General features: G+C 44.3%; 1 long non-coding RNA gene and 1 pseudogene across 1 annotated transcript; one reads left to right on the top strand and one right to left on the bottom strand.

Moving 5' to 3' along the window:
* Nucleotides 1-6027: 6027 nt before the first annotated feature.
* Nucleotides 6028-6568, bottom strand: LOC147903970 (uncharacterized). The gene is made up of 3 exons (XR_015540797.1): nucleotides 6517-6568; nucleotides 6241-6357; nucleotides 6028-6089 (listed from the first exon to the last, which is right to left on the bottom strand). It is a non-coding gene; the product is annotated as an uncharacterized LOC147903970 (long non-coding RNA).
* Nucleotides 6569-8992: 2424 nt separating this feature from the next.
* Nucleotides 8993-25266, top strand: part of LOC147903969 (uncharacterized) — a 41036-nt pseudogene continuing 24762 nt past the window's right edge.

The following is a 25266-nucleotide window of genomic DNA, read 5'->3' as shown; positions in this document are numbered from 1 at the left end:
GCACATCTCCTTGGTACCCTTCATGTACCTCATGATGCACTTAACTGCCTCCCAATGCCTCTTTCCTGGATTAGCCATATACCGGCTAACAACACCCACTGCAAATGCAATGTCTGGTCTAGTAGCTATCATAGCATACATAAGACTCCCAACCGTTGATGCATAAGGAACCTTGGCCATCATGGCCCTCTCCTCATCTGATTTGGGACTATCTGTATGACTCAGTTTCACATATGGAGGCAATGGAGTACTCACTGTCTTCCCCCCCTCCATATTGAAATGCTGCAATACTTTTGTAACATACTCTTTTTGTGAAAGCCAAAGGAGTTTCCTACTCCGATCACGCGTGATGCGCATACCAAGAATATGACCTGCAAATCCCAAATCCTTCATATCAAAGGCTTCATGCAACTTTGCCTTTAATGCATCTAGCTCATAAGTATTCTTGCTAGCCAATAGCATATCATCCACATATAGTGCCAAGATTATCAGGCTATTATCCTTAGCTCTTTTAGTGTAGAGGCAGTGATCAATTTCACTCCTTCTAAAACCCTGGGACCGAATGAAAGCATCAAACTTCTGATACCATTCTCTAGGGGCTTGCTTAAGACCATAGAGACTCTTCTTCAGCTTGCAAACTAAATGCTCTTTGCCCTTTTCTTCAAAGCCTTCCGGCTGCACCATGTAAATTTCCTCATGCAATTCCCCATGCAAGAAAGCTGTCTTGACATCCATCTGCATAAGCTCCATATCCTCTAATGCCACTAGTCCAAGCATGCATCTAAGTGTGGTCATCTTCACAACTGGAGAGAATATCTCATCAAAGTCCACACCCTTCTCTTGCTTGAACCCTTTAGCGACCAAACGGGCCTTGTACCTAGGCACATCATCACCTGTGACCTTCATTTTGTAGACCCATTTACATGCCAATGCTTTCTTTCCATGTGGCAAAGAAACCAAGTCCCAAGTCATCTCTAATTGCATAGCATCTCTAATTGCATAGCATACTCCCACTTGCGTTGATCCTCGCACATCATAGCCTCTTTGTAGCAAGAAGGCTCCCCGCAATCAGTAAGCATCACATAGTCTACCCCTGGAACAAACCTATCAGGTGGTCTAGACACTCTAGATGATCTTCTCAAGGGCATTTCAGCTTGCTGTCCCACCTGCATATCAGCCACATTTGGCTCATCATTTTCACCAATAGATGATCCATCATCTACCCTTGATTGTATACCTGTGGGAGTACTTGGTGGTACCATTTCTTGCACATTTGGTGCATGGACAGCTTGCTGTCTATCAACATAGGCAGGTGGATTCACATCCTGGAAAGTGATTCTCCTCATTTCCACATCCCTCATGGGTGCCTTATGCATCTTCTTCTCATTGAAGACCACATCATGGCTACGTATGATCTTCTTTGCTTCTGGATCCCAGAGATGATAGCCCATCTCTCCACTTTCACCATAACCCAGAAAGATGCATTTCCTAGACTTAGGATCTAGCTTCTTTCGAAGCTCTTTTGGCACATGTGCATATGCCTCACACCCAAATATATGCAAATGAGAGTAAGAGGGCTTCTTGCCACTCCATGCCTCTTCAGGAATACCACCATTCAAACTCTTACTAGGTGATCTATTGATCACATGCATTGTAGTCTTCATTGCCTCAGCCCAAAACCACCAGAAAGACTTGCATTGGAAAGCATGCATTGCAACCTTTTTGAATGGTACGGTTCATCTTTTCTGCAACTGGATTTTGCTCTGGAGTACGAGGGGATGTGAGCTCCCTCTTAATCCCATGTGTATCACAGAAATGCTGAAAGTCATGAGAGAGATACTCTCCACCATTGTCAGTCCGTAGGCATTTAAGCGTTCTACCCGACTGATTCTCAACCAAGGCCAGCCATTTCTGAAATACCTGGAACACATCACTCTTCCGAGCTATAGCATAAGCCCACACTTTCCTAGTTGCATCATCAATGAATGTCACATAGTATTCAGCCTCGCCTAATGACCGTGTAGGCAGGGGACCACATACGTCTGAATGCACCAAATCAAGCTTTTCAAACTCTTTCTTTCCCCTTCTTTTATGGGCTGATTTAGTCTGCTTCCCATAGAGACAGTGCTCACAAAATTCAAAATCAGAGAAACTCAAATGCGGTACATAACCCAAACGACATAAGAGTTTCATTCCATTCTGGCTCATGTGCCCCAACCTGCAATGCCACAAAGAAGTGCTTGGCTGCTCGGTTATTGCAACAACATGATCAAATACCCCTGATACATGTAAGGGATACAAAGTCCCACACTTGGCACCCCTAGCCAAAAGCATAGAGCCCTTCTGAATTTTCCAACTCTGAAAGCCAAAAGTGGTGTGAAAACCAGCATCATCTAGCTGACCCACTGAAATAAGACTCTTGGTCAGCTTAGGCACATGTCTCACATGTTTCAAAACAAATGCAGAACCATTTGCAAAAGAAAACTTTATGTCACCTGCTCCCACTATGTCACATGCATAGTCATTTCCAAGATGCACACAACCTGTCTTTCCACTGTCATAAGTGGAGAACCATTCCCTATGGAGAGTAACATGGAATGAAGCACCAGAATCCAAAATCCAATCCTAGGAATATGCATCATCTGAAGTGGTAAGCAACTCTGCAGATAAACTAGACATGAAGAGAACGTCATTGTCACTATCATGTGTGACTGCATTGATCTCCTCGATCTTCACTTTTCCTTTGTCCTCCCTTGGACTCTCTTCCTTTTGATTTGCACCCCAATTTGCATTCTTTTTCTTATCCTTTTGCTCTCTTTTCAGCTTGTAGCAATCCTTTTTCATATGGCTCTTCTTGCCACAATGGTAACACTCAATGTTCCGTGCCTTAGATTTGCTACGAGACTTCCCTCTTTCTTGGGACTTCCCCCTGAATTGTGATCTGCCCCTTTACACATTTAAGGCTGCATCCTGCTTGTTGCCATCCATAGACTTCCGCCTAATCTCCTCGGCCAACAAGCTACCCACAACATCATCAAATTTCAGTACTCCACCAGGTGCAGAGTTACTGACAGCTGTACGGAAGGTATCCCATGAGGATGGCAATGAACATAAGAGAAATATTGCCCTAGTCTCCGCATCAAAATTCATTTTCTGAGCCTGAAGCTGGCTGAAAATAATATTAAATTCATTCAAGTGAGAAGCAATGGAGACCCCTTCCTTCATCTGCAGCTCAAACAACCTCTTCATGAGGTAAACTTTATTAGAGGCAGTTTTCTTTTCATAAGTGGCACACAGTTTCTTCCACAAATCTTCCGTAGTCTGCTCATTTACTACTGTGAAATAGACAGACTCTGCAAGATGAAGTCTAATAGTAGACTTTGCTAATGCATCCAACTCATTCCAATCATCCTCAGACATATTTGCAGGCTTAGCTTCAATCCCTACCAAGGGTTTAATCTGCTTCTTTTGAATAAGCACATCCCTTATTTGTTCTTTCCACAAAGAAAAGTTTGTCCCATCAAACTTTTTAATGTTGAAAAACTCCTTTTCAGTCATGGAAGAGGATGCCATAATGCAAATAAAACAAAATCCCAAATGCTAGTGCATACAAGAGAGAATCACACCAAATACTAGGTGCACCCAAATATGTATGCCACAATAGAGTGAAATATCACCAAAACTCAAAGCTCAAAGCATCAAAAGATGCATCTGACTCATGTGCATATACTATGCATCCATATGAGCAAATCTGGTCCAAAAGAAAATGCCAATAAGTGCCAAATGACTCAAGCATAAACACCGTCCACTGGCATATGCATCAACAATATCTCATCCAAGAAAGCATACCACTATCAGTGCATCACCTGCAATGTGTCAAAGCTGTCCCTCAGCTTAAAATAGCATCCATGTGCAAAGCGTCCATAAACAATAGCATCCCACAAGGCAATTTGGGCCTATCAGCGCATCCAATAAGGATCGTAATGCATCCAAATGGCCTATAAATCATCCACTGCAACCCAATGCATACCACGAATGAGTGCACACTGCTCAAACTGCAACCAGAGTGATCTGCATAAGGTATGCTCAAGAAATCATAGTCCCACGGTAATGAGCGCTACTGAAAATAGAACCTGAGATGCCTCAAGACATGGGCGCCATTGCATAATCGAACTCAGCAAGAAAATTTACAAATATCTCTCTTCTGCCAGAACTCCAAAATCCCAACCGATGAGTGAGAAATGGGAGTCAACACTTATCCACTGCCATGTGGCATAAATCTAAGATTTCAAAACCTTAGAATGAAAAATGCATAACAGAGAGACAAAATCGAATACACAGAGATCTATAACTCTGAAAATCCTCCACCGAATTACGCAAGAACTGACAGGTAGGGGTTTTTGGGCGTCCGAAACGCAATGGGATAGACGGTTTTGGAAACCGTGGTCTCAATCACTGGGTCCAACACACGGACTGAAAAACGTTTTTGGAAACACAGCTATTTGTAAACTCCACCGGAGTGCGAATGATGAGCAACATAGAAGTTTTAGGACTTCCTGAGTCCACTGGAATTGACAGAACTGCAAATGGTTGCTCCAAACTTGAGTTCCAACACCTGGGCAAAAAACGCAGGAACTGACACAGTGAGTCAGAAATCCAATGAAATGATCCCAGATTCAAGAATGAAGGTGTTTCCAAGCTCCTGAAGTGAAGTGGACACCAAAAGCAAGCAATAGTTGCCTCTACAAGTCAATACGGAGTCTCTATCATTGAACGGAATAGGGAAAAGCTCAAAAAACGACTTTTTCTTTGAAATCTCTTAACAGGCTCTCAAAACCACTTCGCAAAGCCAAAGTAACTTTTCCAAAGGTTCCCCCAAGGTCTCTGCACACTTGGATGCAAGTAAAGTCACCCACAAAGCTTCCCACAGAGCTTCTCCTTCCTCCCACAGAGCTACTGAGCTTCCAAGCATTCACGCACGCTCAGCTAGATCACCCGGGCTCTGATACCAGTTGAGAGTACTCTCAACAGAAGCAAGAACGGAAGAATGAGAGAGAGAGACAGAGAGCCACAAGTTTTGGTGGGTGCAGAACCACCCTAATCTTCTTTTTTATTCATTTATATATGTGTTTGAGTATTGTACATAACCGGGGTAAAGGCACAATGACCTTTAACCCCCACACAAGCATTGACATAACCAAGTTGCCTACTTATGCTAGAGTTGAAGTTGATGAGGAGGAGATATATGCACAGCTACATAGAGAGCTAGAGATCATAGATAGATGAGTCACTCATTCACGTTGTAGATCAGCCATTGCTATTCCAGCACAGAGGGACACAGGTGAGGGCAGGGGCAGAGGTAGAGGCAGAGTCAGAGGCATGAGTGGTGGAAGAGGAGCACAAGGTCATGGTTGTGCCATCCGACGTGGCCATGGGAGAGCCGTGGCTATGGCCAGTACCTCGTCAGATACACCTATGTGGTCTGCCTTGGACGAGGAGGAGGGGGAGGATGAGGAGGAGGAGGTTGAGGTGCCTGAGGAGCCACAATATGATAGTGAGGGTAACACTATCACTGATGGTGACTTTGGATCCAGCAGTGGCAGTGACCTAGCAGATTCAGACTAGGATGAGTCTTGAGAGACTTGACTCTTGAGATTCAAAAGTTTCCCATTTAGTTATATAACACATTTTGTGCCAGAAGTACTATATTTGCTAATGAGAACTGAATCTTGCCAAACATCATGCTGCGTCGGAGACTTGCGAGGAGGCATCATGGAGAAGGCCTTGAAATTTGGGAAGAAACAAAGAATTGGGGCAAATTGGGCTGCTGCTCCTTGATCCAGGTGCTGCTCCTTGAGTAGAACTCCTTGAGTAGAACCAAAAAACAGTAGTAACAAAGGGGATGGTGGGCAAGACTGTCGATGGCAGCAGGCCCTAGGCATGGGCGTCGATTGCAACAGGTCGTTGATGGCGTCAATTAGCACAGGTCTCCCTTCTAGCCTCTAGGCCTTGTGTTAGTGGTGGCTAGTAGCATCTAGTTCATCAAGAGGTCCTTGCATTCGAGCTTTTTCCTCGAGCATTGGAGTCATCTGCATAGCAGCCTAGTGACATTTGAAAACCATGGGTAGTTCCAGAGTAAAATAAGATAATTAATCGACAAAGATGATGGATGCATCCTAAAACCATCATGATCACACGAGTGATGAAAATGAAGAAGATATGATGACGAAAGGAAATTACCCTAGGTTTGTGCAGCCTTGAGGTCGGTTGTAGTCTGTAGAAGCTCAAACATAGTTCGCCTCTTGTGTTTGCCCATGATAAAGACTGCAAATATGAAATAGTTTTTGACTGGCCTCACTGCAAATGCCAAGGTAATATTTACGGGTGATATTGGAAATCACGAGATCGAAGAAATAAGCAAGCGTTGTGTGATTGGAATTCCATTAAGTCAGTGTAATGAGCGTGCATGATCCAAACACAAAATGCATATGTCACACGAATCAAAACACAACAAACCTTCACAACCCCGCCCATCGCTTGAGCTGATGTGCGAAGATCTAACAGGAGGGCATCGGCAATGAATAAACTAAGAAAATCTCAGGAACGAATCATGACTGGAGAGGATGTTAAGTAACGAAATCATGAAATCAAGCCGGGAGGATCGCAATCGATTCGCGAAGGGTAGAAAGGAAAAAACGGGCAAAAACGCCTTTTTGGGATTTGGGCGAAACATGCATTTCGTTGGGAGCATTTCGTATTGTTTCGAAACGTTTCAGCACGAAACGTTTCGTCCTGTTTCGACAGGACAAAACACGTTTTCATGTGACATTGCCGCATACATGGTTTTTGTAAAAGAAAAAGAAAATGATATGCATGCTGAAATGAATGATGCAGACAAAGATAAATTTCAGTTTCTTGTAAACTTTAAAGATTGCTTTTCCGATGCTTTGCCTGGGGAGTTACCCCTAGAGAGACCAGAAGATCATTAGATAGAGTTAATGCCTGGTAGTGAGCCACCAAATAGACCACCTTATAGAGTCAGTGTGACTCAGAGAGAGGAGATGATGGCTCAAGTACAGGACTTGCTGTCCAAAGGGTTGATTCAGCCCAGCTCGTCTCCTTTTTGTTCACTAGTACTTCTAGTACAGAAGAAAGATGGTTCTTTTCGAATGTGTATTGATTATTGTGCATTGAATAAGATGACCATCAAAAATAGATTTTTGATACCACGCATAGATGATGTGCTTGACCAGCTCAGAGGAGCAATAGTTTTCAGCAGGATAGACTTGAAGAGTGGCTATCATCAAGTCAGGATACAACCACAAGATGTGCATAAGACAGCTTTTCACACTACATTCGAGTTGTATGAATACTTAGTGATGCCTTTTGGGTTGACAAATGCTCCATCCACATTCAATAGAATGCTGGATTGTATCTTCTAAAAGTACAGGCATTTCACGGGTACTTTCTTTGATCATATCCTAGTCTTTTCAAAGACAGAAGAAGAGCACATGAAACATCTTGCTTTGGTATTTCAAGAACTTCGAAATCATCAGCTTTTTGCCAATAGCAAGAAAAGTGAATTCTTTTTGGAAGAGATCCATTATCTGGGGCATATAATATCCAAGAATGGGATACAGGAATGGGATACAGATGGATCCTGCAAAGATCCGCCGAGCCATCCAAGAATGGCCTGATTTGAAAACTGTGCATGAAGTCCGTAGTTTTTTGGGACTTTGCTCCTACTATAGGAGATTTATCAAGCATTTTGCTGATATCGCAGCTCCATTACATGACCTCACTAATAAAAATACAGCCTTCACATGGGGAATATCCCAAAAGGAAGCATTCAATACACTCAAGGAGAAGTTGTCTACAGAGCCTATTCTTGTAGTCCCAGATCTTTATCAACCTTTTGATGTTGATTACGATGCTTGTGGAGAGTGTGTTGGGGCTGCATTACATCAGAATGGACATGTAGTAGCGTACGAGAGCCAAAGATTGCGTGATGCTGAAAGATATGTGGGAATCTATGAAAAAGAATTGTTGGCTGTAGTTCATGCTGTGAACACATGGAAGCATTATCTTTTGGGTGCAGATTTTACCGTTAAAACAGATCACCAAAATCTGAGATATTTTCTAACTCAGACAAAACTTTCCGAGAAGCATATGAAATGGGCAAATATGTTGTCAATGTATCATTTTCAGATTGTCCATACCCCAGGAATTTGGAACAGAGTGGCAGATGCCTTGTCCCAAAGACCCCAGGTCAATAATGTGACTATTGCCTATCATCAGGACCTGGAAGGCATGAGGGAGCAATATGCTAATGATGCAGATTTTGGCAAGATTTTATAGCAAATGCAAGAAAGGCAGTCCACCAGTTACTGTTCCCTGAAACATGGGTATCTAATGAAAGATGACTACCTATGCATCACCGAGGAGATGAGGAAAAAGATTTTGGAGGAATGCCATGCACCTCCCTATGCTGGACATAGAGGAATTACAACAACAACTCTAGCACTAGAGAGGTTTTTCTTTTGGCCAAGGATGCAGAAAGATATACATCAGTTTGTTACTGAATGCCTTACGTGTCAGAAAGTGAAGTATGATAGACGGAAGGCACCTGGCCTACTTATGCCTCTTCCCATGCCTCAGGCACCGTGGGAAAGTATTACAATGGACTTCATTTTTGATTTGCCAAGATCAAAGTCAGGGAATGATGGGATTTGGACTATCATTGATAGATTCAGCAAGCAAGCTGATTTCATTCTGGTTCGCAAAACCATAAAGGCAGATCATATGGCTAAGCTTTTCATGGCACATATCTTTAAGCACCATGGTATGCCTAAGTCCATTGTCAGTGATGCTATGTGGGTGACCAAGGTTCATTAGACTGGGAAAAGTACCTACCATTGGTAGAGTTTGCTTACAATAATATAGTACATAGCTCTACAAGGAAAGCCCCCTTTGAGGGGTCACAATTAAGGCAATGCCGGGTGGAAATACAGAGCAGAGGAAGGAAGTGACGTACACTGTATACTATAGTCCAAAGCCTGGCCAAGCCTCTAGTGAGGGTAGAGCAGAACCAATTATCTTTATGGGTGTGGAGAACAAGGTCATGGTAACAATAGCATGCTGAAACTTGAAGGAAAAGCCTAGATGCCCCTTTTTAGGGTTCGTTTGCATGAAGCAAAGTGGCACTGAAAAGGGTCTTGGTATGAAATTGTGGATGGATGGGCTCTTGGATAAAAAATTGCCTCCGTCCTTGGAGAAACAAGTGATGGCAGCTAGCTATTTAGTGGAAAAGCTTGGTGCTAAACTTACATTGAGAGAGAAGTTCGTCACAACTCTTCTAACCTCAGAGGTGAAGACATGGTCTAAAAAAGGACATCAAAGATGAAGGATTTTCCTTGATAATAGAGCACCTCATGAACCCCCCTCAGATCCATCATCTGCATCTATGCACAATAAGATCATGTCTGCAGCCTCTGGGCCTTGTCACAGGATGGATTGTTTGATGTGATAAGAACCATGGTAAAGCAAGACATACACGCACTCATTGGTAGCAAGATGGAGAGATTGCTCAGGGACGAGGCTGCAGAAAAGGGTTTTTCCAGCTTGCTACAAGCAATGAAGCAACGGGTGTCAATCTCGACACAGTCTCAGTAGGGCAGGTTGAGAGTGAGATTGAAAGGCTTCTCAAATAAAGGTTTCTCCAATTTTTCTACATGGATCCCATGGGGTAGTTCATCATCTACCAAGATGACTCTAAACTATGACATTGAAGAGATTCAAAAAGAAATGGTCACATGGACAGCCAACTTTTAGTGGGGATGTCATAGTAGCTAGTCCCTGCTATGCATGATGGAGTTTATGGTTTTCAACCTTGTGAGTGACTTTCATGAGATTGAAACTGCACTATGTTGTGTTTTTAGAGGATGAGTTTGGGAATGTTCCTGGATTCATCTAGGTATATAGACTTGGACCAACTAATGAATGGCCAAACATCAAGTCATGTAGTGGTTCCTTCCTGCAGCAAGCCATTGGAGTTAGCGGTTCTTGACCCAAGCCAGGAGGTTCTCAGCAAGGTAGTGCTACTCAAGGGAGGACATGTGTTACAGTTTGTGGTAGCTAAAGATAAGTCAGACTTGCACATTTATCTATGCCCAAGGCTTGGAGTTTCTCTAATTGGGAGAAATCCTATGAGGCAATATAAGAGGGGTTTTGATTTGGTGGTGTATGATGAGGCCTCAAGGTTCATGGCCATGTATGATCGGGGCCTTAATTCACTCAAGGCCTTCCACCTTGACGAGTCTTTTTAGCGTATGGACTGGACATGCATTGAAATTCAGCTATCATAGTTTGCAGGAAGCAAAGAGCTTGTGTGGTTGGAGTTTATTCCCAGCAAAGACCTAGTTATTGCTGATTGGAAATGGCATTTTAAAGTGATATCCTCCATGTGCAAGCAAAGCAGTAGAAAGTCCTACCTTCTTAATCACTTGGCTGGTTCTTTGTTGGATGTAGCAAGAGGAAGGTGCACAGATGGGGTGTAGATGACTATCATCTATGAACCCGATTGCATGTATGCGTTGCTATATTTTGAGGGTCTGGGAAGTTTTGAGCGACGTGAGCAGGAGGACATGCTCCTTTCCATCCTGAATGTTGCTATCAGCAATGTGACCATATTCAACAAGAAGGTAGCTTGCTCCATTCCCTTGCTTTCTTCCATGGTCTGATTACTGTGCACACTATAACAAGGAGTTACGGTGCACACTTTAACAAGGATTCACTACTAAGGCACTGAAAAACAAAAGATTTCCCCATTTTGAAGTGCATGTCCTTTCCTCATGTCTTCATGTCTATCTATTGTGTGTGCATAGGATTTTCATCTAGATAAAGAGATAGAACGGTTTCAGGATGGTGTGAGGTTGGTGAAGGCTGATGTGAAGCTATTCAAGGGCTTGTTCTATATGTCCATCAAGGGTGTTGATGCTTCAGATGTGGAGGATCTCAAGGATGAGTTCTGTGAAAAGATCCACCAGATATGCAACAAGTCCAAGGAGAACTTCCTTACGACTATGTATGGGGGGGAGGTAGAGATTGCAGCAATGCCCCCTTCCAATGCCCTGAGTTTCATGACAGCATTTCTGACATTGGAGAAACAATTGAAAAACTATTTCCCACACACAATACTGGCCACAGCTTGATGCTGGACTTGAAGCTGGTGGTTGCCCAAATAAGCGCAAGAGATTGGGCTCCTGTAGATTCAAAGCGAATAGCCATGAGGCTCAGCTTGATCAGAGTGCATCTAGAAAGTGCTCTTAGGCTTGGCAACTGCTTGGATGGAATGCCACTTCTGAACTTTGATAGTCAGGAGGAGTTGAAAGATGAGCCCATACATGTAGCAGGTCAGACTCTGACAATTATGGATGCGGGTCTGGAGCTTGTAGTAGAATCGAATGAGGCCGTGGGAGTTATACTGAGCCCCTTGAAGGAGGCATTTGCCAGAGTTTTCCAACACAAAGGAACTGATGAGTTATCATCGTATGTAAGCTTCCTAGCTGGTGTGGTTGAGATGAGGAGAAATAGGGTGCTTGCATGGTTACAAGTCAATACTTAAGATATTCCAGAAGATAGTGATCTCCAGAAGCTACAACTGGAAATACTTGCCTAACTATCTGAGATGAAAAACAAACTTGTCCTCTGTTCTTGCAAATGCCAGAGCCGCTTTTTGAAATGCATCCTAGAGAAAGGGCATACCTCTGATCACTCTTGCCTAGGATGCCACAATTGCAGAGAAGAATGCACCTTTTGTGTTGAGGAATATAAAGAGTAGATGTTTGACCAGCTTGATCATGGCTGGATGGTACTCACATGCAATGACCCTGCTGGGCATGATGGAACCCACGATTGCAAGCACCGGAAGCACACCTATGGCAAACCTTGTGTACTCTCTGCAAAGGCATCCAACTGCAGTAAGACTTGCTCCTTAAGGGTCCACCATGAAGGTGACCATCATTGCAATTCTCGACAGCACATATGTGGCATGAAGTGTGCACTACCCTCTTGCAACAATGATTGTGTGTTTCTCTTGGAGTGGGGTGACCATGAAAGGCATGCCTGCCATGAAAAATTCTGCCCTATGCAGTGCTGTATGTAGGGGTCAGGGGTGTGCCATGTGCAAACAGACACACAGCTTCCATGGCAAAATGGGGAATTTTGACTATGAATATGTGTCAGTGCAATCCAAACAATGTAAAGCCTGCTGCATAATGATCCGTCCATTGGAAAGGTGCCATGGCGGCCCTCATACCAACAAGAATGCAGTGCATTTCTGTGATGTGAGGAATGGCCTTGTAGTGCATCATGCACATCTCAGCCTTGCTGGACTCTGCGTGCATATTTCTGATCTTGTATGTCGATGTCTTCTTCTTCAGACACAAACTTCATCTTAGTCATGTTGCCATGCACCATCTTATGTAAACCTCCATGCCCAAAAGGAAGCTGACAGTAGTAATCACAAGCAGGACAAGAGGACATACTCATTTGGTGCCATGTCTAGGTGAAACTGGAGGGTGTTGCACAGAGAAGTTGTTCAATGGATGTTACACAAAGTTCATGTTGACTCTGTGCCAACATGAACTTATGAAGAAAGGGAATGTGATACAACTTTGTGTTACGACTTTGTGATATGACTTTGTGTTACAACTTTGTGGTACAACTTTGTGTTACGACTTTGTGATACAACTTTGTGTTACAACTTTGTGTTACAACTTTGTGATACAACTTTGTGCAGAGAGAGAAGCTCTCCAACTTGTATAAATACCCCATAATGGAATGAAGCCCACACTCTTTGGGGCATTGTGTTGAGTCTACTTCAACCTTGCAACCCACCCTCTCCCTCTCCTCCTCCCTCTTCCTCCTCCTCCTCCTCCTCCTCTCTCCTCCTCCTCCCTCCTCCTCCTCTCTCCTCTCTCTTCTTTCCCCCATGCTCTTACGCCTTCTTCCTCTCCCACTCCTATGCTCCCCTAAACCCTTTGTTCCTCAACCCTTAAACTCCATGATCTATGAGGGAGACGAGTTCTCCACCATGTACTCTACCCTAACCTTGGAACCTCCTTCTGAACCCTAGAACCTCCTTCTGAACCCTGGATCCTCCTTCTAACCTTGGACTAACCCATCCTCCCCCCCGCGGGCCACCTCACGACGGTGCTCCGTAGAGGTGCCACCTCTCGCCCGATGCTCACACCCGTGTCGCAACGCTCGCCTAAGCAACGCCCTCTGCCTCAGTGCCCGCATGCCTCCATCCGCGGCGCGGCGCCACCAGCCGCCTGCTCGCAGCGCGGCGCCACCACCTGCCCCGAACCCCCTCCCTCGCATCACCCTCTCACCCTCCCCTCTCACCCCCGCTATCGCTCGTCCTCCCCCCGCCCCCCCACCTTCCCCGCCCCGCACAGAACCCCCGCCCCTGACACCTCGCCCCCGTCTCATCTCGGCCGCCCCTCGCTCCCCGTCCCTCACCCCCGCCCCCTCGTCCCTCACCCCCCGCACCCCCTCACCCCCTGCCTCCCCCTCCCCTCACACCCCACGCCAACCCCCCTCCCTTCGCCAACCCCCTCCCCTTCGCAAACCCCCCCGCTGTCGGGAAGCCCCCCCCACAGAACCAACAGAAAAAAAAAACCCTAACCTAAACTAGCCTTAGGTTAGTTACTAACCACGGTTAGGTTAGTTGGTTAACCTAGGTTAGGTTAGGTTAGTTGGTTAACCCTAGGCTAGTTAGTCTAACTCAGTTAGATTAGGTTAAGCTCGGTTAGCTAGTAGAAACCTAGGCTAGGTTAGTTTTGTCCTTGGTTCGGTTAGTTTAACCTTACCTCAGCTTACTTAACTGTAGTTAGTTACACTAACTAAGTTAGACTATGGTCAATCTAACCCTCACTAGGCTAGGTTAGACTAACTGATTAGCCTCTAACTAGACAAATAGGTTAGTTATTCTAACTAGAGTCACTTGGTTTCAATCCCTCAGTTCGACCTAAAGTCTATTCACACCACCCTTAGGACACATCCCCTCAAAACCAACATTTTACCCCTCCTTTACCCCCTCGTAATTCATCCGTTTGGGACCCAAACTGAACCCAGATTTCACACATGGAAACACCACTTTACGGGGTATTTTTTCAGCCCATAGCACACCATTTCGGCATCCCTAGCACTTGTTCATTCGCGCCCCCGTGTGGGTCCCGTTTCGCACAACTTCGATCATATCTTCACGCCGTGACCTCCGATTAACGATCCGTCTGCACCGGCACATTTTCCTACACATGTAGGACAATCTTAGGCACCTTATTAACACGACGGTCCCTACACACACTAACACCACTCTAACTCTCCTAACAAAGCTACATCCATACCCGCACTTGCAACCGCGACACCTTGGGTAAATCTAGCCCAATTTGCATGCAGCTACGTTCTGATCAATGCCTTCGACTCCAATGCTCGCCACATCAACATATAACTCCGCTGCAACAATCGCCCTCGCCAATCCTCTACCTCGAATTTCCCCCTGAGATTCAACCACTCCCTCTAACTCCCCCACGCCCCAACATGGCTGGACGTTGTCATGACCATGATGGGGATATCGAGCTCAATGCAGAGGCTGACAACTTCTTCAATCGATGAAATCACAACAATCAAGGCCGACGCTCCTTGGGAAAACTGGAACTTCCCAAATATAATGGTAGGGGAGACTCAGCTCACTTCCTCCAGCATTTTGATGCTGCATGTTGAGCAGGTGGTGATCAATCCCATGAAACCAAGTTGGCTTGGTTTCCAATGGCCTTAACTGATGAAGCGTCAGAATGGTACCTCGACCTTCTCATGGAAGAACATGCCACATGGGACCTACTTCAAACCAAATTCAAACAACGCTTTCAAACAGAGAGGCTACAAGACGATCCCACTCTCCAACTCAGCAAGATCGAACAAGGCCGGAGGGAAGATGTACGCATACCTGGGAAAGATGAACAGATTGATCGCCAAATGTGACCCATGCCCAGATGCAAAGTACCTCACACCATGGTTCATAGCAGGTCTAAGAAAGAAAATCCGCAAGGATATGAAAAATATAAGTAGCTATGAAACATTCAGTGCTGTTCATGCGGCAACCATTGACATCAAAGATGGCATGACAGACTCAGACACTAGCAGTGATGATGGCAGATCAAATACACGAGATAAGCACTCAAAAAAAGGGTAAATCAAAGGACACTGCCAAAACATCCAATGAAGATCGCCTAGAGGCCATGACCTTGAAGCTGAAAGAAGATATGATGCAGGCCATGGATCAAAAACTCCACTTGTCTCAGCCGCCAACTCAAACATATCCACGGCGTGAACATGTCTGGTGCCCACACTGCTTGGCAAATCATACAGCAAATGAATGCCTAGTCCTAAGAGCAAGGATCACTGCACAAGCAAATCCACTGCACGGTTGTGGTGCCATATCTGTGTCGTCGGTGGTCATGATGAGAACAGTTGCATCTTCAACTTGCGCAATAATCCGCCTCGACCTCCACAATACCAAGCGGCACCCATGCCAGTATATAGGCAACCGGCACTTGCACAAGCACCCCCAGCTCCAAGGCTAAATCCTGTTCCTGTTCGGACACAAGTCCCACAACTACTCAGGAATCCGAATCCACGACCGTATCCAAGAGCACCAAATCCAACTCCTCAGGCAGTTCCCATACATCAATTACAAGCCGAGGAAGTAGACTCGCTATTTGAGTATGAAGCAGAGTACCCAGTGTACTATGTAGAAGGTGCAGAGGGTCTAATATCGGTTTATGCCAATCAAGTACGGCCCAACACATTTTGAGCACCAATCAAGTGTTACGATTGTGGAGAAAATCATCAGATTGTAGAGTGCCCTCATCGTGGTAGCCCAGCTACTTTCCAACCACTTTGCAGAGCTTGTGGCATAGGACATGCCTGCATGGATTGTCCCATGAAAAATAAGGTCCCAGAACAAACAGAGGTTAAGCCTGACGTCCCCATCGACATCATTGGGGTGGACCATCAAAGTCTAGGTCCGGCAAGTGTAAAGTCACAACCTGTCAATGTAATTACATGCCAACAGAAAGAGGCCACCAAGGACCCTAACATCCCAATCCAACCAAAGCAACTTCTGAAAAAGAAAGCACAAGTGCCTCCACCTCCGCCAAGCAATGAGTAGCCGAGCTCATCCACATCAACTCCTGAACCTCAAATAAAAGAAGCTCCATACCCAAATGCAGAGGTGGAGAAAGCTCGTTTTCAAGTACTTCAGCAATGGGTCCAAAATGAACAAGCTCAAGACACAAAGTATTGATACTGTACTCGAGCCTTTGTTCCAACAACAGACTCCACAATAGAATGTACCGCCACGTCAACTTGAAGGAGCCACACTCTCTAGCATCCTGAGTTGCCCTGTGTCAATTCCCATCGAAATCCTCTTACGGAATTGTCCCAATCTCTGGGAGATTTTCAAAGGATGGATTGAACTCTCAAATCCCCCTCCACCTATGAATGACATTGAAGATATCCCTGTGCGGATGAGTGAGAGAGATGACATATGCAACATTACTGTGCCTTTGATCCACAAGGCATATATTGAAGTCCAAGCCATAGTGGATGGTGGAGCAGGTGTAAATGTCCTATCAAAGGAGCTCTACGAAGAATGGGGTCTCCCACCAATGCAAAAGGCTAATTTCAACATACGCCTTGCCGATGATTCACGGGCTAAACCCTTGGGAATAGTGAATGGCGTGTCCACAAAGATCGCAGGAGTTCACTTTTCCCTTCAATTCACAATCTTGGATCTCCCCAAAAAATCCTATCAAATCTTACTGGGACGTCCTTGGTTACAGGAAGCATCAGTCCTCCATGACTAGGGAACTGATAGACTGACAATCCAGAATCGAGACACTGCAGTCAGGGTGAATGTGGGGACAGGAGCTATTAAACCAATTGTGCCTACAGCATTGGATGACACATCTTCCACGACAATCTCAAGCAAATCAGCTCCCTTGCAACAACATGCCATAGCGGGTGACTCACAAAGCAATGTCAATAACTGGATACAAACATTGGCAACCATCGATAACTGTCATTCATTAGACCCCATCTTCTCACAGATAGATGCTAAGATGCTACAGGTCGATCCTCCACTGACACATGAAGAGCCAATCAATCTAGAGATGCCATTCTTTATGGCTGACCTCGAGTGGGATAATGAACCTGAAGAAGGTACCCATACCAATGATGACTCAGATTTTCCTTGGGACCTTGAAACAGAGGCTGCGAATGCTGAAATTGAAGATCAAATCTTTGATAATGACTTAGCCATTCTGCATGCCCTAATGGCAGTCAACCTCCCAAAAGTTGAACCTCCGCAGTTGAATAACAGCAGAAGATTCTGCAAGAAAGCTGTAGGAGGAAATCGCAGAAAAGCCAAGGCCGAGCACTTCAACGAATTCGAATGAGTCCAATCAAGGATCGTCGAATTGTACCTTGCAAAGTCAGCTCCCTCAAAATCAGAACCACCGCCTCTTGAATGGTCCCCTGAGGGACTGGAAAGAGTATGTGCAGCACATGAACCCTTACTTGGAAACACCATACCAGTGGAAAAGTTACCCCATAGTTCCCAATGTAAGAAGTTTCGTAAATATAAGCCACATGTGCGGATGAAGCTCGTTTAAGAGACTTCAGAAAAAGAAAGAAAAGAAGAGCCTAACAAATTAATAAATGCAACTATGCCACCCAGTACACATGACACATGTCAGGCTAGTTCAACCCCATCAAAGGCCGATCTTTGAGAAGTGCCGAAATACTTCAAGAATTATACAAGTGGCAGTGTGCCAATAGCAATGCCAAGACCACTCAGAGAATCTGAAGTTCAAGAAACCGATAGCATTGGAGAAACTCCAATCTATGAGGGACCGGCAAAAACACGCGCAATAAACCTCGCCCTTGAAGGGGAGGAAGAAAAATTGGTTTTCATTGGGAAACAACTTCGTCAAGAAGATGAAATCAAACTCAAAGAACTCCTAATGGAATACCATGACTGCCTAGCATGGTCATACAAAGATATGAAAGGATTTCACTAGAAGTGGCAGTACACACGATACCTATAAGGGAAGGTGAGGAGGGCGGTGCGGGGAGGGCAGAAGAGGGCGGTGTAGAGAGGGAGGGGGGGATGGTAGGGGAGGGGAGGAGAGGCACTGCGCCAGTAGGGGAGGGAAGAGGGCGACGCAGGGAGGTGAGAGAGGACTGAGGGGAGTGAGTGGAGTGAGTGAGGAGAGTGATTGAGGGGAGTGAGTGGAGGGGGGGGGAGAGAGAGAGAGAGAGAGAGAGAGAGAGAGAGAGAGAGAGAATTCCTGGCGGTCACAGCCCCCAGGGTGAGAGGAGTGAGGGGAGGGAGAGGAGAGATAGAGAGAAAGAAGAGTGAGAGTAGAGAGAGAAAGATGAGAGAGAGAGACTAGAGAGAGAAAGTAAGGGAAGAGAGAGGAGTGAGGAGAGAGAGGACTGAGAGAGGAGTGAGGGCAGGGAGGGGAGGGAGAGAGAGAGGAGCTAGAGGAGAGAGAAAGAGAAGTCCTGGCGGCCGTGGCCCCAGGGTGAGAGGAGTGAGGGGAGAGAGAGGAGAGAGAGAGAATGAGGGGAGGGAGAGGAGGGAGAGAGAAAGAGGAGTGAGGGGAGGGAGAGTGGAGAGAGAAAGAGGAGCCCTGGCGGCTGCAACCCCCAGGAGTGAGAGGAATGAGTGGAGGGAGGAGAGGATAGAGAGAGAAAGTGAGTGGAGGGAGGGGAGTGAGGGAAAGGGGAGGGGAGGAGAGAGAGATAGGAGAGGAGAGAGAGACAGAGAAGTGAGGGGAGGGAGAGGAGAGAGAGAAAGTAAGGGAAGAGAGAGGATAGAGAGGAGAGAGAAGGAGCCTTGGCCGCTGCGGCCTCCACAGGTGAGAGAAGTGAGAGGAATGAGGGGAGGAGAGAGAGAGAGAGAGAGAGAAAGTGAGGGGAGGGTAGGAGAAGGGGAGGAGAGGAGAGAGAGATAGAGGAGAGAGAAGGAGGAGACCTGGCGGCCGCAGCTCCCAGGGGTGAGAGGAATGAGTGGAAGGGATAGAGGAGAGAGAGATAGAGGAGTGAGGGGAGGGAGAGGAGAGAGAGAAAGTGAGGGAAGAGAGAGGATAGAGAGGAGAGAGATGGAGAAACCTTGGCGGCCGCGGCCTCCACAGGTGAGAGAAGTGAGAGGAATGAGGGGAGGAGAGAGAGAGAGAGTGAGGGGAGGGTAGGAGAAGGGGAGGAGAGGAGAGAGAGATAGAAGGTGAGAGAAGTGAGAGGAATGAGGGGAGGAGAGAGAGAGAGAGAAAGTGAGGGGAGGGTAGGAGAAGGGGAGGAGAGGAGAGAGAGATAAAAGCCCTTGCGGCCATGGCCCCCAGGGATGAGAGGAGAGTGAGAGGAGTAAGGGCGGGAGAGGAGTGAGAGAGAGGAGGGAAGGGGAGGGGAGGAGAGAGAGGACTTCTGGGGGCCGCAGCCCCTAGGTGAGAGAAGAGGGAAGGGAGTGAAGAGGACATAGAGAGAAAGAAGAGTGAGAGTGAGAGTGAGAGAGAGGTGAGAAAATATGCTAAGTAGAGAGAGAGAGAGAGAGAGAGAGGAGAGGTGAGTTAGAGTGGAAGACATGCGAATACAGAGAGAAGAGAGGTGAGAAGACGTGATGGAGAGGGGAAGGTACACTACTAGAGAGAGAGGAGAGATGAAAAGACTTTAGGGAGAGGGCAAGGTATGCGACTAGAGAGAGAGGAGAGATGAGAAGACTTGAGGGAGAGGGGAAGGTATGCGACTAGAGAGAGGGAGATATGCGACTAGAGAGGGAGCTTCATTAGAGAGTCAGAGAGAGTGCACTACATAGAGAAGAGGAGAGGAGTAGAGGGAGAGAGAGGTCAAATTCTTACAACTAAGAGTAGAACGACCCACGAGCAAGAGTGACAAGAGCCTACACAATGAGCAAGAGCAACAAAAAAGAGGGACGTACAAGAAGAATGAAGAGGGACGTACGAGAAGAATGTCGAACACAAATCGTACCAAGAAGAATGTTGAACACAAATTTGAATTCAAATTTCTCTAGAGGAATGAATTCAAATTTCCCTCTCTTTTTTTAAAATTCAAATTTATTTTCAAAATTTCCTCTCTTTTTTTAAAATTCAAATTTATTCATGAGTGGGAGGAGTGGGCTAGTTTTCTTATATATACTCTTCTTTCTTTCTTTCCTCATTTCATTGAAGCAACCAAGACCGAGCGGAAGAGCAAGGACAAGCGAAGCCTTACTTTTTTCAATTTTTCTAGGTACTTGCAATTCTTTTTCTTTACTCGCAGTTCTACAATTCTTCTTGTAATTCTTTTTCTTTACTTACAATTCTTTTTCAATTAATTTCTTGTTTGAGTTTTTGAGTTCTATTTCAATTAATTTCTTATTGAAATTTGTGTTTTAAATTTGAAAAGAGAGATAGAGAGAAAGCGAGAGCTAGAGAGAGAGAGGAGACAGAGAGAGCGGGAGATTAAGAGAGAGAAAAGAAGGGAGGGAGAGAAAGTAGGAGAGAGAGAGAGAGAGAGTGTGTGTGTGTGTGTGTGAGAGAGAGAGAGAGAGAGAGAGAGAGAGAGAGAGAGAGAATGAGGGATGGGGAGAGAGAGAGAGGGAGAGAAAAAGAAAGAGAGACGGAGGGAGAGGGAAGAGGGGAGGAAGAGAGAGAGAGAGAGAGAGATTAAGAAAGAGAAGAGGGGAGGGAGGGAGAGAGAGAGATTAAGAGAAGAGGGAAGGGAGAGAAAGAGAGAGGAAAGAGAAGAGGGGAGGGAGAGAAAGAGAAAGAGAGGAGAGAGGGAGGGAGAAAGAGAGATTAAGAGAGAGAAGAGGGATGGAGGGAGAGAGAGAGAATGAAAAATCAAAGAGGAAAAGAGAGAGAATGAAAACTCCTAGCCACCTGAGGGAGGGAGTTTTTTTAGTAGGCATTACAATTCTTTTTAAATTAGTTTCTTATTTGAGTTTTTGAGTTCTATTTCAATTAGTTTCTTATTGAAATTTGAGTTTGTAAATTTAAAAAGAGAGAAAGAGAGAGAGAGAGAGAGAGAGAGTGAGAGAGAGAGAGAGAGAGAGAGAGAGAGAGAGAGAGAGAGAGAGAGAAGAGGAGAGGGGAGGTAGAGAAAGAGAGAGAAGGAGGGAGATTAGGAGAGAGGGAGGGAGAGAGAGAGAGAAAGAAAGAAAGAAAGAAAGAGAGGGAGGGAGAGAGAAAAGGGGAGGAAGAGAAAGAGTGAAAGAGAGTAGGGAGAGAGAGAGATTAAGAGACAGAAGAGGGAGGAGGAAGAGAAAGAGAGAGAATGAAAAGTCTTAGCAGCCGTGGCCGCCAGAGGAGAGAGTAGAGAGTAGGGAGGGAGCTCCTGAGGGAGGGGAGAGAGAGAGAGAGAGAGATAAAGAATGAGAAATGAGAGAAAGAGAGAGAGAGAGAGAGAGAGAGAGAGAGAGAATGAGAAATGAGAGAGAATAGGGAGGGAGAGAAAGAGAGAGGAGAGAGGGAGAGAGAGAGAGATTAAGAGAGAGAAGAGGGGCTCTTGGTGGCCGTGGCCAACAAAGGGAGAGAGTAGAGAGTAGGGAGGGGGAGAGAGAGATAGAGAGATAGAGAATGAGAAATGAGAGAGAGAGTGAGGGAGGGGAGAGAGAGAGAGAGAGATAGAGAATGAGAAATGAGAGAGAGAGAGAGAGAGAGAGAGAGAGAGAGAGAGAGAGAGAGAGAGAATAAGGAATGAGAGAGAATAGGGAGGGAGAGAAAGAGAGCGGAGAGAGGAAGAGAGAGAGATTAAGAGAGAGAAGAGGGGCTCCTGGCGGCCATCGCCAAAGGGAGAGAGTAGAGAGTAAGAGAGATAGAGAATGAGAAATGAGAGAGAGAGAGAGAGAGAGAGAGAGAGAGAGAATGAAAAATGAGAGAGAACAGGGAGGGAGAGAAAGAGAGAGGAGAGAGGGAGAGAGAGAGAGAGATTAAGAGAGAGAAGAGGGGCTCTTGGCGGCTGTGGCCACCAAAGGGAGAGAGTAGAGAATAGGGACGGGGAGAGAAAGTCAATCAAGCAAGTGATGTCGAGTGAGTAGGACCAAATAAGCGAGCGAGAAAAAGTGAGCAAAGCAGAAATGGTTGGGCTACCAACACATAATCTCATTGTATGTATGTACTCATCATTAATAAAGATTTATAGTTCTTCCTTAACATTGAACATGATTATAACATAATATTGCAAGTGCACATTAGTAATAGTGTTCTATATTCTATGAGATGAGCTTAAATAGAAATACTTTGGCTATCAACAACATGTACTATAAAGTTAAAGTGCATCACTTGAGAAAAACATAACCTCACTATATGTATGTACTGATCGTTAATAAAGCTTTATAGTATCACCATAATTTTGAAGATGATCATAACATAAGCTTGTAAGTCTACATTAGTGATTGTGTTATTTATTCTCATGAGATGAGCTTGCATAGAAATGCTTTGGCTACGAACAAGTAGTATATAGTTGAAATGCATCATTCAATTAAAACTTCAACATCAAACATGATCGTAATATGTTATTGAAAGTCTACCTTGGTAAAGTGTTCTATATATTTTCATTAGAAGAACTTGCATAGAAAACATTTGATTGTTTTTGTCCCAATATATAGATAGAGTTCTAACATGCTCCTATTATGAGCAGCCTTGCTCTAAATCAGGTGTAAGAAATGGGCAAAAATTCCATTAAATTCACATTTTGAATTCCAAAACAACTCAATATTTACTTATAGAAATCAATGGTAGAAGCCAAAATAGACAAGTTACATATTGACATGGTCCCTATCAGGTAAACTTTCATCTAGATTTGATGCAAGAAATCGGCTAATTGTTTATTAAATTCAAATTTTGATGCATGAAGTTTTGCTAAATGGTGCAAAAGGCCATGATAATCATCTAAATCATGCCTTACCATTTGTTTTGATATGCAACATGTCCCCATTTGGATTCATAAATCAAAAGATATAGGACGTCGAAATTCTCATCTTTTGGGGCAAAAGAGGGAGCAACATCTCCTCCATCATGGCAATGTGGACCTGATGCATCTGATACAGCCATACCAGAATCCCTTTTCTTTTCTTTGGCTATGTGCTTCTTGCACTCTCAAATATAATGACCTGGCTTTTTGCAGTAATGACAGATGCCCTTCTTTTTCTGCTCATTTGTATCACCCTGTGCCTTATAAAAAGGCTCTATCTAGAATCAGCTTTATGCTGATGTGTGGGCTGATGGGCATGTGGCCTATGCTGCCCTTTACCCTTAGGCTTTTAACACGCTCCCTCTTTTGCCCCAAAAGATGAGAATTTCGACGTCCTATATCTTTTGATTTACGAATCCAAATGGGGTCATGTTCCATATCAAAACGAATGGCAAGGCATGATTTAGATGATTATTATGGCCTTTTGCACCATTTAGCAAAACTTCATGCATAAAAATAAACAATTAGCCGATTTCTTGCATCAGATCTAGATGAAAGTTTACCTGATAGGGACCATGTCAATATGTAACTTATCTATTTTGGCTTCTACCATTGATTTCTATAAGCAAAGATTGATTTGTTTTGGAATTAATTCATTTTAAAGAAAGGGATGTACTTACTCTTTAGATTTTTTTGGATTGGTGGGATGTAAGAGTGATTCATTAGGGAGGGTTTTTTTGCAAATAGAAAAACATGGGTTTTGTTCCAAGAGTGAATGGAGTTTCAAAAACCAAGCATTTGTACATGCATGTAATGTGGACTATTCCATTCAAGAAGTCCTATGAAACTTTTGACTTGTGTGGAAGATTTCATTGGTGATCTCACTTATGTTGGTAGAGAGAGAGAACTTGATTATGGAGGATTACAAAAAATTGAATGAGTAAAAGTGAGCCAAGATAGGATGCATCTTTACTAATGATGCCTTGGAAATGACATAGGTCCAACTCTCTCATGGACTTTTGAAGAACTTAGATAGTTGCTAAAACAATGATTTATCAATCTATTATTGTTTTGTTTTGATTGTATTTTTTGGCTCGCTCACTTTTTCTTGCTCGCTTTTTTTGGTTCGCTCACTTTTCCTCACTCGCTTTTTGGTGATCCTCGGAGAGAGAGAGAGAGAGGGAGAGGATAGAGGGAGGAAGGGAGAGAGGGAGAGAAAGAGAGACTTGAGACATAAGACTAAGAGAGAGAATGAGTGGGATGAGGAGAGAGAGGGAAAGACATAAGAGTTGAGAGAGAGAGAGAGAGAGAGAGATTAAGAGAGAGAATGAGGTGTCTTGACTATGGCTACAAAGAGAATTAGGAGTCTTGAGAGAGAGAGAGAGAGAGAGTTTAGAGGAAAGAGAGAAAGTTTTATATATTTACATATTTTATATTATACTTTTAAAAAATTAAAAAAGTGTGAATTTATGGTCGAGATAATATTTTTATATATATTCATCTTTTTAATTGAAAAATGTTAACTTTTCTTTAGATACTTGCTCTTCATTTCTCTCACATGTAGGTTTAGCCTCTACATCAAAACCCCTTCTTTTGCATATTTAAGCCTCTTAAACCCCAACACATTAAAATGAACACAGAAAAAGAAATTATTTATTGCTTTTCTTCGCTTCGACGATTGGTTTAGCATAGATTAGATTGCCTTAGAGGAGAGATAATTCTCCAAGTTGCCAATCGAAGCCATGCCCAAATTTTTTTGACTAGTTCCTAATAGTTGTCAGTCCCTTCTCTCACATGCAGTTTCACACTCATAACATACTATTAAATAAGACCTTTCACCATTTACCAAGAAGTTTATCAATGGGCAGATTGCATGAGTAGATAGCTGATATCAGTGGACAAATTACATGTCATGGGGCATATTGGCTATAGTGGTCATTTTATGTCATTGTAAATCTTTATTGGCTATTTTTATTGCATTTGTACAAATATTTAAGCTCATTTATTGTCATAAAAGACCTTGTAAAGTCTTCTAGGCTATTTTCCACATTTATTGCCATATGAAGAGTCTTGTATTAAACCTAACCATTCACTATTAAATGACTATCAGTGGGCTGCATAAGTGGATATCAGTGGATCAGTTTTTACTGGGTAGATTGCATCAGTTGGGTATCAGCGGACAGATATCAGTGGATGGACAGATTACATGTCATCAGGAAGATTGGAGCT

This window comes from Dipteris shenzhenensis, chromosome 3, assembly GCF_047967505.1.
Source record: "Dipteris shenzhenensis isolate YYH24624 ecotype China chromosome 3, Dip_SZ_1.0, whole genome shotgun sequence".
Taxonomy (NCBI): Eukaryota; Viridiplantae; Streptophyta; class Polypodiopsida; order Gleicheniales; family Dipteridaceae; genus Dipteris; species Dipteris shenzhenensis.
This window is presented reverse-complemented; position numbering and strand designations above follow the sequence as displayed.